The 14804-nt window shown below is 42.1% G+C and overlaps 1 pseudogene; it reads left to right on the top strand.

Moving 5' to 3' along the window:
- The first annotated feature begins 6855 nt into the window (after positions 1–6855).
- On the top strand, positions 6856–7708 carry LOC129403193 (GTPase IMAP family member 7-like; annotated as a pseudogene).
- The last annotated feature ends 7096 nt before the right edge of the window (positions 7709–14804 follow it).

Genomic DNA, 14804 nt, shown 5'->3' with positions numbered 1-14804 from the left:
TTGTATCAGGGAATTCATTTCATTCCTGACTAAAAGAGTTCTAGCTAGTCTGAACATGATGGCCACTCAATACCCCTATCGCAAACCACAACACCCCAAAGGAGAGAGAGAACAAAAGGGAATGCCCTGCCACAGAGTCGGGGTGGGGTGGGAGGAGGGGATGGGATTGGAGGGTGGGAGGGATACTGGGTTCATTGGTGGTAGAGAATGGACGCTAGTGGAGGGATGGGTTCTCGAACATTGTATGAGGAAAACACAAGCACGAAAATGTGTAAATTTGTGACTGCACCCTCATGGTGACTCACTAATTAAAAAAATAAATTATTAAAAAAAAAGAGTCCTAGCTTCATTGGTGGTGGGAAATGTACAATGGTGAAGGGATGGGTGTTGAGACATTATGTGACTGAAACGCAACTATAAGCAACTTGTAACTGTGTTTCAATTTCAATTGAATTCACTGGGATTCAATTAAAAATAAAATAAAAATATTTTCAACTAAAAAAGTAAAGAATCCTAGATATCCTGACTTCCCCCACTGGTGCAGGCTACGTGCTGAATCAGCATCTTCACTAGGAAATGTGTTCTTAGAATCTACTTCTTAGGGAAGGAGGGTTGAACCACAACTGCCAGTACTCAGGGATTACTCTGAGCTCTGTGCTCAAGGATCAGTGTTGGCTGTTCTGGGTGACCATACATGGTGCCCAGATTGAACTAGAGTTAGCTAGGTGCAAGGCACATGCTTCAACCCCTGTGTATCTCTCTGACCCCAATATAATTGTTGAAATAATAACTGCATTGTTTATGGCTCCTTTTTTTTTTTTTGCCATGAGGACCTGATACTGCATTTGTCTAAAGATTAACACTGATTGGAAGTTTAGAGCACAGCCTTTCAGGATGGCATTGGATTTGGGTCATCTAGATGGTGTTTCTAGGTCTACCACTCTTAATCCCCGCAAAAGAGACAGGTTTGGAACTGTTGTTGCATCGGTAGGCATTTGGAGATAAAAGCTTGAACTTGACAAAACGGAAATACATACCCAGTTTATGGAGAGATGTCTCTGCCCCTTTAATAGCCAACAGTTCCTTCACTGACTGGCTCCACCCAGTCTGAGCTTCCTGCCCCAGAGGTTTCAGAGGCTGCCAACATCTTTCTCACTTTGGATGAAGCAGAGGAACAAGATCCAACAGCTTCTTTGGAGGAAAATACAAGAATCCAAAAGAAGGTGAGACTGAATGAGAAAATGAGCCAGAGCATTAGATCTGGGGAAGGGACAGTGGGGCTCACAGAGCCTGCTTGTGGGGGGGTGGGGAGGAGGCAGGGGGTCCTTGTGGTCTGAGAAGGAACCAGATGCTGTGCCTGCAGCTCCGCAAGGAGGTGAGTGGTGGTGCAGGGGAGGCTGGCTATTGTTTGAAAGGTATCCAGAGACTCCTGCATACCTAGGCAGGGGGCAGGGAGCAGAGCGAGAATTGCTTACTGCCATGGTCATGGATGCATACTCAGGGGGACAAACACTTGTTTATGCATTTTAATCCATTAGCTGCTGTGACTGACAGAGGGAAAGGAAGCATCCCCTGAGGAAATTAGTATCCCAGGCTAGGTCTGCAACTCTGGAGGACAATTTAGAAAAACACCAGGAAATCACAGCTTTTACTAAAGTGGCCTCAGAATCACAGAGAGCTTATTAATGCTACGTGGCTGACTAGGTCAACAATGACAGAGGAAATCAGAATTCTGGGAACCCAGTTCCTCCCAATATCAAGCAGAGAAGAGCTTAGTCTGAGAATGCAGCAGATGGGTTGAGGGTTTGAGGTGCTCTGTTGAAGGATTAATTTTCCTAAAGAAAACACATCTGCAAATCCTCTCATTTCTTTTTGTCCCTGAAGGCCTGAGGGAAAATGAAGAGGGGGCAGTTGTGTGCAATGGTCAGCAGCCATGCACAAAGGGTAAGAGCAATGTGGGGGAGTGAGGGAGAAGGGTTTCGTAGGCATTTAGCTTCACGGAGAACATCAACAACCGCTCTGCAAAGGTGCCCACTCTAGTCGTACCTCAGGAAATGGAAATAACTCTAACGTCACACTTAGATTTCCCTTGGTGTGAAATTTGTTCTCTGTTATATTTTCATGAAACCTAAAGTAGATTTTTATTGATATAAATATAAATAATGCAAGAAAAAGAAACTAGAAGTATGTGATTTTGAATACTGAGGAAAATCAGACATTTTTAAATAGTCGATATTTGTCTGCAAATATAAATATTATTTTCAAATTTCTGGATGAGAGATAATTTAGGAGGAAAGGGGATTATCTCACACATATATACTTCATTTGGTCCAGTGTAATTCATCACTGCCCTGTTGCCTCTTGTTCTATAGGTTGATGTCAGGGAGTTCATTTCATTCCTGAGGGAGAGTACTAGACTTCCTGGCTCCTTGCCCTGCTGCAGGCAAAGCGGAGGGAAGCATCTCCCCAGGAAACTTGTTTCTCAGGTTCTATTCTTTTGCTACATTAAAGATTGCTCAGGGTAACTTCATTTGTTTCATTAAAATTACATTGTAGTAGTCTAACTTCAATATTCCTTTTTCATCCATTAAATGGAATAATATTTAACAACTCATTCTTAAGATTTTTCTTTGTTCATGTTATATTTACGTTAGAAAGACAAGAGAAACAACTAACTCTTTGTCAATGTTCGAAATGGTGATGTAATTCTTAGCATACGCTAAAGAGAGTAATTAGCTCCTTTTAAGACAATATTGTTAGAACCATTATTAGAATATTTGCTATTTTTCCACCTAGTGGAATTATAGATGCTCAGGCTGCCCTATCTTCAAATTGCTCACTGAGTCCTTTTGATAAGATACTAATTAAAGAATATAAATAGCATACTTAATTTCTAGTATTACAGGATACTCTAAGTTATTTTTTAAATTGGGAAACATGATTTTTAATTTTGGAAAAATGAACAATGCAGATGAGATAGTAAATAATAGACAAGAAAAGCACATTTTTTTTACTATTACCTACGGTCAATATTTAAGATAATTTTTGTCACAAATGAAATGTTATTTATTTAAAACATTCTTAAATGTCCTTCCCCACACATAATTTTTTAGGACATAGAGTACATCCGATTCTACTACAATATTGAAAATGCTATCTGTTTCTCCCACCGACAGCTTCCGAAAAAGGCACACTGAATCACTTTGCCCTGAACTTGTATCAGTTTGCTCATCTTTTGACACACTCCAAGTTTTTTTCTCAAGGAGACCTTCTGTTTTTTCCAATATAGCAAATACACGGGGACGGCAATGTAAGAGAATGTTGTAATTCACTTTTCCATGGTATGTGGAGATTTATTTTTGTCCTCTCAATGAAGTTTGATTCTAACATGGATTCTAATGGGTAAAGTGACAAACAAAAACCTTTCATTATCTCTAATGCAAATCATAATGTCCCAAAGAGGATAGAGAGAGAGAGAGAGAACGAGAGAGAGGGAGAGACAGACAGACAGACAGGCAGGTAGACAGGCAGACAGGCAGAGACAGAGAGATAGAGACAGACAGAGAGAAAGAAAAAGAGAAAGATGCGCAAAGTGCCTGCCATAGAGACAGGCTTGGGGGAGGGTGGCAAGAGGGAATCTGGGGACATTGGTGGTGGGAAATGTATACCAGTAAAGGGATGGATGTAGAAAAACTGTAGGACTGAAACCCGATTAAGTTTAACTCATGTTCTCATGTTTCCCAAACCTGAACTGGAATTAGTACCATCTCCTAAGAGCCTGAGTACCTGAGTAATTTTTTGAGAAATGGTATTTGAAGACCACTAAGGATACACATTGTTACTGGGATCTCTTGCATTTAAGTCTTTGCAAAAGATTTCACACACACGTGCGCATGCATGTGTGCACACACACAGAATACACTTAGAGAGAGAGAGAATAGGATGTTAGAGGTTATTTAAGAATTTTAGAAGCATTATTTCTTTTTTTTTTGACATAATGGTAGGTTTTATTAAAACAAAACAAAAAAACCCAATTTTTAAAACAGGAGGCGCCCATGTGTTTACACTGTTTTCTTTTTTTTTTTTTTTGAACATTTTATTTATTTATTTTTATTTATTTATTTTTGTATTAGTGAATCACCTTGAGACAAAGTTACAGACTTACAGGTTTTCATGCTTATGTTTCAGTCATACAGTGATTGAGTGCCCATCCCTCCACCAGTGCCCATTCTCCACCACCAATGGTCCCAGCGTTCCTCCCACTACCCCCACCCTGTCCCCTTCACCCCACCCTGTCTCTGTGTCCAGGCGTTCCCATTTGCTAGCTCTCTCTTTTTGGGTGTTGCGGTTTGCTACAGAGGTATTAAGTAGGCATCTTGTTCGGTCTATAGTCTATTTTCAGCCTGTATCTCCCATCCCCAGTGGGCCCGCCTAGCACCCTTTGCTTGGTGATCCCTTCTCTATCAGATCTGCTAGAAGCATTATTTCTTATATTTTTTAGTGATGGCAACATCATTATTGATTTTTATACATTTGAAGTAATCCGTAACTTAAAATATAATTAACCTTTTCACTTGCTTTCAATTTTTACTAGAATTCCATTGAATTCTTCTTGTATAATTATATAAACTACATAGTCCCAACATCAAACTAGATTCAATGTACATTCCTAAACTCTCCCAACTACTTTTCATAAGAGTAACTTTAGTTTCTCTCACATTGTTGGTCTATTATTTCTCTATATTCACAATGCTTGCCTAAAACAAATCTCATTGATTTGAGGTAGAAAACATCTTTCCTAGTTTGTAATTCGTGCTTTGCTTATGTTGGGCTTTTTGCAACATTATATCTTTTATATATTTTTGTAAACAAATTTATGAGCCTCCTCATTTTCTATATAAAATTTTAGAAAATTCTCACAACCAAGTTACAAAGAAGTCACCAGTTTTTCTTCTCTTATATATATGGAGTCATTTTACATTTCACCTTTGCATCTATTTAGAATTTGAAAGGAGGGGCTGGATAGATAGCACAGCGGGTAGGGTGTTTGCCTTGCATGCGGCCGACCCGGGTTCAAATCCCAGCATCCCATATGGTCCCCTGAGCACGGCCAGGTGTAATTCCTGAGTGCAGAGCCAGGAGTAACCCCTGTGCATCGCCAGGTGTGACCCAAAAAGCAAAAAAAAAAAAGAATTTGAAAGGAAAGAGGATGTTCACACAATTTGTTGTTATTGTTTTCGGGCCACAGTTGGTGGTGCTCAGGGCATCCTCTTGGTTCTGTGCTCAGGGATCACTTCTAATGGGCTCAGGGGACCATATGAGGTACTGGGGATTGAGCCCAGGTCTACTGTGTGCAAGTCAAGTGCCCTCCCTGCTGTCCTATGTCTCTGGCTCCTTCACACAATCTTCACTTTTATACATGGCTAGAGTTTTTCCCACGTGTCTGATTGGAGAATCTTATTTCCTACAGATGTAGATTGCTGTCCCAGTGAATACAAGTGTAACACAATTGTATTAAATCCAACACAAATAAAAATGGGAAAATCAGGTGGTCTATTTCTGACTTGTAGTTTCTGTTCTTGCACCTTGCTGCTTTACTGAGGGAAATCAGAATGCCATATTCTCAGTAGCTGGACTTTCTTCATGCTCTTGTTTTTCTTGGTTTTCTAGACTGATTTATATCTTTCCTCATGGAAATTGTACTTTGTATTAGATTATGTAGCTCCTGATAAACAACAATAAAAATTTTTACTTACATGTTTAAAAAATTTATAGAGAACTGTTTATTAAGACTATGTATCAATTTTATTGTGATTTACACAGAAACATGTATTAAATTGGCTCAATTTTATTTTTTGCATCTAGGTAATCTTAATATTAATCATCTAGGAAATCTTAATCAATTAATGGAATGCATTGTGTTATAAGTTTCTGATATTGAACCACCCTACTATTTCTGAAATAGATAATACTGAATAATGGTGCATGAATTTTCAGTCTAATGATTTTCAATGTTTTTTCGGCAGGACCTCCTAATTTGGTCAGGAGACTTGGGTAATCCACTGATGCTTCTGGGTTATCTAGACTAGTGGTTGAGTGCATGAGCTCCAGGATGCGACGCTGCAAGGGCACTGCAGTACAGAGGCTGACCCTGGCCACTGTGGCAGTGCTCAGGGCTCCACATTCTAGATCTGCACTTGGCAATATTTGTGGTGGCAGGAATCAAACTGCCACATTCTTCTGCCCCTTACTAGGGATATTTTTGCATCATTATTCAAGATGAGACATGGGTTTGTCTCCTAGGTTGTTGAAAACTTTGGGGACCAGTATTTCACAACTTCACAAAGTGTATGGAATGTCTTTCTTAGTTTTCATTCTATGAATAAAGTAGCATTGAAATGATCAGTTATTTAATGGTTTAAATAAGTTTCCTGTGTAAACATGTGGATTGGAATATTTTGTGTTAAATCTTGTTAGCTACATTTTTCTTTGAGGGAACGAAGATGGACTGACAGGGCACCACCGGCTGTGCTCAGGTCTTAATCCTGGGTCTATGCACAGGATTTGAGGGACCACATGTGATGTCAGAGATCCAACCTTAGTCAGACACATACAAAGTAAATGCCTTGCTGTACTATCTCTCGAGGCCCTATTTTATTATTTTTTCCATAATTATTGAACAGTGTCATGCTTCTATCTTTACTGGGATCAATACATCTTAGAGACAATTTTAGGAAAGAAAACAAATGAAAAAAGGGGTTAATTACATTTTGCACCTACCAAGATGGACCATTTTCATCTCCCCTTCCTTGCTTCAGGTCAAGTGCCACGTAAGTTCAGCACCTGCTGTGGACCATGGGCGACCCTCTGTGTAACGAACTTGAATACTGTGCAGTGAGGATTGTCCTCGTCGGGAAAATCAGAAGTGGTAAAAATGCCACAACCAGCACCATTCTTGGGGAAGAGAAATTTATTTCAAAATTGTCTGGCCCCTCTGTTACCCAAATCTGTCAGAAAGCGCTCGGGGAATGGAAGGGGAGAAAATGTTCGTCGTGGACACCCCAGGTTTCTTTGACACCAAGGAGAAGTTGGACACCACCTGCAGGGAGATCAGCAAGTGTGTCCTCTTCTCCTCCCCGGGCCCTCACGCCATCATCCTGGTGCTGCATCTGAGCCGCTACACAGAAGAGCAGCAAGTCTTTGCCATGGTCAAGGCTCTCTTTGGGGAGTCGTCACCAGACACATGATCATCCTGTTCACTCGCAAAGAAGACTTGGGGGACAGAAGCCTATGTGACTTCATAGCAGACAGCGATGTGAGCCTAAAAAGCATGATCAAGGAGTGTGGCAGCCGTTACTGTGCCTTCAGCAACAGAGCAGGGAAGGCTGAGAAGGAAGCTCGGGTGCAGGAGCTGATGCAGCTGGTAGAGAAAATGATCCTCAGCTGAGGTCACTTCACTGATAACATATATGAGAAAATAGAGGAAAGGCTGAAACAGAAATCTGAGGCCTTGATCAAAATTTTTGATAGTCAATTGAAAAGGGATATTTCTCTAGTAGAAGAAGACTATGTCAATAAGTCACAGGAAGAAAAAGAGCAAAAAATATATTTGCTAAAAGAGAAACATGCTGCCCGAATAAGAAATATAAGAGAAGAATCTGAAAACCGAAATCTGACAAGGCTTTTCAAATCTTTTTATCCCTATTAAAATAAATTTTCACTGTACCTTCAACATAAGGTCCCTTTGTGGGAGGGTGTCTGTGGTGGAATAAGCATAGTTACTGACACATTGTTGTATACTGTGAAATTTTAACTCCTAAGTTGTGGACACAATCATTCTCTAAGTTAATCCATATGCATGAAAACTCATCTTACTATCATTAGTCACTGAGGAGCTTACATGGCTAACCAAACTGAAAAAGATGCAACTAAGTATATTTTTCCCTCATCAAATGACTAAGACCATGATCACTTTTATACCTCCAAACTCCATTCCAGTGTGTCAACAATAGCACACAAGATCCCCAGCAATCTGCACTAACACAAAGCACTGCCCCATCCTGATGAGACACAGGAATACATCATAGTTACAGTCACATGGTCAAGAAAGAGATTGATTTCTTCTACACTGCTCAGGTCAGAGCACACTTTCATGTCACTTTACCAGGGAGTCAGTCTGAAAGGCACTGGCAAGGTCCATGGCCAGAAAAGGGGTTTTAAGTCAACAGAGTTACAAAGTTAGCACACATGGGTCCCATAAATCCTCAGGGTGAACCTTTGAAAATGAAGAGACTGCACCAGAGAGATTTAGTGGTAAGTTTAGTGGTAAGTCACTTACCATCTGGTCCCCTGAGCATGGTCAGGAGTGATCCTGAGTGCTCAGTCAGGAGTAACCCCTGAGTATTGCCAGATATGTCCACACCCTGCAAATAATTAGAGGTAATGTATGTCAATATCGATGCAATGAACAGTCTATGCAAGGCACATGCACAAAACGTGAGGGATCAATGAGCAAAATAGAGTAACTTAATTTACTGGAACTCACTGAGGCTCTGAATCTGACCTTCCCATGACAATGAACACTTTCTCTTTAGCATCAGGGCTGCACAGTGACTGGCAGGAACCTAAACTTTTCTCTCTCTCTCTCCCGATCTTTCTCTTCCAAAGTCTTTACACAGATGTTTGGTGATACATTGTTATAGTTAATGAAATTTTCCTCCTTCTGTGTTACTCAATACCATCTTTCACACAAATAATGCAATTATAATGTAACTCATTCATTTGTCCATTAGTTACAGTGGATTTCACATGGTTAAACAAACCAGTATATGTGAAATTATACGCAAGTTCATATGTGTGTATTATCCACAGAAACATGCACTTATATTGTTTGAATATTTTATGACAGTTGGAATAATAATCATATAGCACAGTGGTAGGGCATTCGCCTTGCACATGGCTGACCCATGTTTGATTCCTCCACCCCTCTCAGAGAGCCCAGCAAGTTACCGAGAGTATCTCCTGGGAAGCTATCCCTGGTGTATTCAATATGTCAAAAACAGTAACAATAAGTCTCACAAAGAAATGTTACTGGTGCCCGCTCGATCAAATCGATGAGCAATGGGATGGCTGTGACTGATTGTGACTGTGACTATGATAACACACGTAATATTTGTTATAAGAAATAATTTCAAATATAGTAAAGGGGGAGAGAAGGGTTGCTGCTAGAAGTCCTTTCTTTTAAGTGAAACTTAATCTGAATAGTTTTTGAAAACAATATTGCCTGAAAAAGAGGGGACCAAACCCAGACGCCCCACCCTAACCAAGATAAATACCTCACCGGCCTAAAAAACCAAGTCTTTTAGCAAATATATTTTTTGCTCTTTTTCTTCCTGTGACTTATTGACATAGTCTTCTTCTACTAGAGAAATATCACCCACTACCTCCACTACCCAGCCACCGCCACACTCCAGGCCGCTCTCCAGATACACCATAAGACACTTAATTCCCATAATCCCCACACCATATTTTATGGGGTTCAAATATGGTGTGAACCATGGGAACACATCTAAGGGCAACTGGAGACCGCCTTAAATGCCTCCATCTCTCTTGGAGAGCCTGGCAAGCTACCAAGAGTACCCCGCCCACTCGACAGAACCTGGCAAGCTACCTAACGCGTATTCAATATGCCAACTACAGTAACAACAATGAGCCTCATTCACGTGACACCAAAAGAGCCCCCAATACAGCAGTGTTAAGAAAGATGGGCAAGGAGAGGCTGAAAAAATTTCAGGGAAAAACTAGACTGCCAAAACTAAGAAAGACTAAAACGACTGTCTGTACATTCAACGCACGTACACTGGCATCAGAAGCATCCATTGAGGACCTGATGGTGCAAGTGCAGAAGATCAAGTACAACATCATTGGTCTGACCGAAACAAGAAGACATCAATCACATCATGCCATTTTTGACACTGAAGAATTTTTTCTTGGTACATGTGACAGCAGAGGCGTTGGTGGCGTTGGTGTCCTTGTCAACACAAACTTGACAATGAGCATTGATTCATTCGAATGCCTAACGACCCTATTCGGACAATTGCACTTGAATAGATGTGGCTCACTGCCTGCAGTTTCTATCTTTGTCGTCTATACACCAACATCCAACTACAATGAAGAAGATATTGAGTGTGGAAGTCGATGTGGAGGTCTCGTTCTGTTCTGCCCCTTCATGGGGCAGAGAAGGGACGCAGCCGAATGAACAGACGCAGAGCCCGGAGGAGGGAGAAAAGGCATTTATTCTATGGTAGTTACAGTATTATACCTCCCTGCTGGGAGGAGGTGGTATAGTATGCACGCCGGGACCACCAATAGAAATGCAGGGTGTGGCATGGGCTTTAGCTAGTAATAAATGCTGATAGAATAAGATCAGTAAGATTAGGAGTGGCAACCTTTGCTAGGTGTGGCATGGGGTTAGCTAGTGATAAACAAATAGTGACAGGATAAGATCAGTAAGGTAAAATGATTCCCTACATCTCCCCCTGTTTTTTGTTTTAAATTAAATGTGGTCAGGGGAGGCATTGTCCGGTATCCCTTGTGACAAAAAGACTCCATTTTTACAGGGAGAGAAAGGAAAGGATGATTGGGTCTATGCAGGTGGCTCCTCATAGGCCCCATCAATCCTTGGTTTTGGAGTAACCTCTAAGCTATACCTGAATACCTCGCAGGGAGCCAGGCCCGGGTATCAGCCCTCCCTTGCAGTGCTTTGCCTGGCAACCTGATCCACAAGAATAAATCCTTGGAGCCCGGCATCCTCAAGGTAAAGAACTGGGAGAAGATGAGGTCCTACAAATCAAGCCGATGATCCTTAAACACTCGAAAATCTCATTTGTTACTCTAAGATATTAACCCGGCCCTGGACCCAAAGTAGTGCTAGCTGTAGAGTGTCCAGTCGTTGTTCAGCGTCATGGTTGACAGTAGCCTGCATTGTCCAAAGGTGGTAAGAGTCATTTTGCCATGTTTTGATGAAGTTGTGTGTCTGAACCAAGGTTTGAAGAGCTATTCCTGCAACAGCAAAAGTGGTGGTTACAGCAATGAGTCCCAGGATAGCTGTGATCAGGGGCCCAAGGAATCGTCGGGAGTGCCGGAGCAGTCATGTCAGGTCTTCAGTCAGGAGCCCTTTATTGAGGGAGCGTTGCCATTCTCTGGTCAGGTTCACTGGTAACCATATGTGATCTGGCCCTTAATAAAATTATACTGTGGGGAGAATCTTTGATTGAGAGGGAAGAATTGATACAGGTAAATAATGCACAATCACCAGAAAAGAAAAATCTTTTTGCAAGTGATCAGAGATAGTATGAATTTGGGACTTGGTATTAATCCAAATCTGAAGGTGAAGAGGGAGACAGGGAGGCACTCCAATGTGGACAGGATCAAGTGAGTATCCTAGAGAAAAAATTAAAAGGTGTTTCTTCTTTATTCGGCAGCTGAGGCATCTGTGAATCCCATGGAGGGGATAAAAGAAAGGAATTGTTAGCCCACATACTGGGTCCTGGCATGGTCCAATCTACAACCTGTAAAAGTGGAGGGTGAGGAATGTAAGTCCAATAGATATGTTTAGCTTACTGGAATTCAAGAGGATGTCAACTGTTAATAACTATTAATGTTCTTCCAATATGAAATCCAGATTGAAAATTTCAATTTCTTTGTAGGCGCTATATTCTGATTAGAAATCTTTGTTTAGACCTGATCTAACAAGCTCCAAAGATACCTAGATCTTTTAAATCGCTGGGATCCATATCTGACCTCCCTTGATTTTGTTTGCCCAGATCTAAGAATTACTGACTTTAAACTAGCTCTAATACTCGAGTGTTCCACAGCCAGAGAGATAGTCAGACAATAAACATCGCACATCTGCAAAAATATATACTTGATCAATCAATATGATCCCTCAAGAATGGCAGGAAAAAACTAATAGACTGAGAAGGGAAAGAGCAGTCCCAGGGCAAAGTGAGCCCTGTCGGCCAATTGGGAACATTGCTCCCCGTTTCTCTGCCTGATCAGCCAGTTTCCTGCTTGTTGGAAAAATGGGTTAAGGAAGCGCTTTTGTTTATATAAGCCTCAAAACCTTCTCAAAGTTGTTGAAACCTAAGCAGAACTAAGAGAAATATAATGAGACAATTACACACACACTAGGGGCACACGCACAAATCTTACTCCTGCACACGCTCGGACCAGTCCTTCTTTCACGCGGGTGCAACCCCACTCACCATGTTCACACTGAGACTCCCAATCCTTCCCTAAGGGCGCGTCCACATTATCTTTGGTCTTGAGTAACGCTGGTTCCTGCTCCTGCCAGGCCAAGTCTGAACTGTTCTGTGAGCGAGACCACTAGTTGGTCACTACCGACACGGCTGATGTGCCGTTGCGGGTGCAGTGGCGATGAGCAGAAGCAAGTTCCTGGGCAGTGGCAGAGGGGACTCTGTCCTCAGAGGATTCATTTATTCTCTGGGTGGAAGTCGGTTCAGCCAGAGCAGGTGTGTCGACCTGCCTTATCAGTCGTTCGGGGAGCCAGCAGGCTACACCGTCAACAGCATCAAATATGCAGGCTGACCCTCGGCCCCATATAAGGACTGGATCAGGGCCCTTCCATAGACCACTCAGAGGGTCTTTCCACCTTACTTTTGCGTAAGTGGGGCTGGTGGAAGTACGCCAAAAACGGTCCACCACACTGCGGTTTTCTTTGTCCAGTATAGGAAAGTTCATGACAAACAAAGCATGAGATAGTAACGTCTTAGGGGAAAGCGAGGCTGGGTACAGTTCCTTTTCTGTCCAGAGCTTTTGAATATATGATTTAAGCGTGAGATGGGCTCCCTCCACTATCCCCTGCCCTTGAGGGTTATAGGGGATCCCTGTACGATGGGAAATCTGCAACTTCTTACAAAAATGCTCAAACTTTTTTCCAGTGTATCCTGGACCATTGTCTGTTTCTATTAGCTGTGGTTTGCCCAGTACAGAAAGGCAGTGCAAGACATGAGCAATGACATTTTTTGAGGCCTCTCCAGTCTGGGCTGAGGCTCAAATAAACCCACTAAAGGTGTCAATAGTCACATGCACATATTTAAGCTGCCCAAAGGAAGGGATATGAGTGAAATCTATTTGCCAGATGGCATTAGGGACTAGTCCTCGGGGATTGACCCCTAAGTGAGGCACGGGTAGAAGGGATACACAGGAAGGGCACTGGCACACAATCTGCCGTGACTGTTCACACGTGATTTTAAACATAAGACCAAGAGTTTGAGCGTTCAGATGGGGAAGGGCATGTGCAGTCGTGGCCTCCTGCAGCGGATGTGCTTGTAGAGTTAGCGCTGCGAAAGATCGGGTGGCCAAATCTGCCAAGTGATTACCTGTCGCCAGTGGCCCAGAGAGGTTAGTGTGGGCACGAAGATGGCCTATGAAAAATGGAGATTGCCGGGAGCGAATATACTGTTGGATTTGCAAAAACAATGACGTTGTGGGTGAGAAGGGTTTTATGTAACTAATGGTCTCCAGTAATGGTATGGAGAAGGCCACATAAGCACTATCCGTATATAAATTGAAAGGGAGAAGGGAAAATTTTTTTTAAACCATTAGAACAGCTGTGAGTTCAACCAGCTGAGCAGAGGACTCCTTTGTGGAAAAAGAAACAGTCTCACCCTCACAGGCATAGGCAGCCTGACAACGGGAAAAACCCATTGATGTAAAGCCATAAATTGTATCAACTTATTGGGAGGATAATAATTGTCTAAAATTCCTGAAAAGGAAGCGCAGGCAATGGGCCAATCATCGGTACTTTGAAGAAGCCAATCTATCCGTTCCTTATTATAAGGTTGAATAACAGAAGCTGGCTCGAGACCAAAGTGTCTGCGAGAGAAACTCCTTCCTTCAATAACTAAAGATGCCACTAAGAGATAGTAGGGTACAAGAACTTTCTTTGGTGTGGCAGGAAGGCGAATCCAAAAAACAGGGTTTTCCTGCCAAATTAAGCCCGTGGGGGAATGAGGAATAGCGAAGATAAGGAGGTGAAAAGGGCGCTGATAATCTAGAGAGCAAACAAAGTGACCATCAATCGCCTTTTCTATGAGAACTAGGGATTATCGGGCCGCTGGTGTCAGACTCCGAGGGGAAGAAGGGTCAGCATCACCGCGCAAAAGGTCATAAAGGGGCATAAGGTCTCCTTTGGTAAGTTTCAGATAGGGACTGAGCCATGTAATATGCCCAAGCAGTTGTTGAAAATCATGTAATGTCTTTAACGAAGTAAGCTTTAGCTGCGTTTTTTGCAAAAGTACACGGGACCCCTGAAGACAAAATCCAAGAAAGGTACAAGGTTCAGCGATCTGAATTTTTTCAGGAGCAATTTGAAAGCCAGACTGAGTAAACGCACGGATCACCTGATTGCAACAGAGCATAGTTGCCTGTGGGTCAGATCCAGCAAGCAGTATATCATCCATATAATGTACCATATAGATTTCGGGCCATTGTGCCCTAATGGGATCAAGAATTTGAGCCACAAATTTTTGACACAGTGTTGGGCTATTTGCCATTCCCTGGGGTAAAACCTTCCATTGAAAATGTTGCATGGGTTCTTTATAATTAATAGCTGGTAAACTAAAGGCAAAATGGGGGCGATCATCAGGATGCAAGGGAATTGAGAAAAAGCAGTCTTTTAAGTCAAGTACTTTCTTATACATTTCTGAAGGGATGGCTGCTGGGGACGACAGTCCAGGTTGAAGCGCCTCGAAAATGACCATGGTTTTATTTACTGCTCG

The sequence above is a fragment of the Sorex araneus genome, chromosome 1, assembly GCF_027595985.1.
Source record: "Sorex araneus isolate mSorAra2 chromosome 1, mSorAra2.pri, whole genome shotgun sequence".
Taxonomy (NCBI): domain Eukaryota; kingdom Metazoa; phylum Chordata; class Mammalia; order Eulipotyphla; family Soricidae; genus Sorex; species Sorex araneus.
Note: the sequence above shows the minus strand (reverse complement) of the source record. Positions and strands in the feature narration are given on the sequence as shown.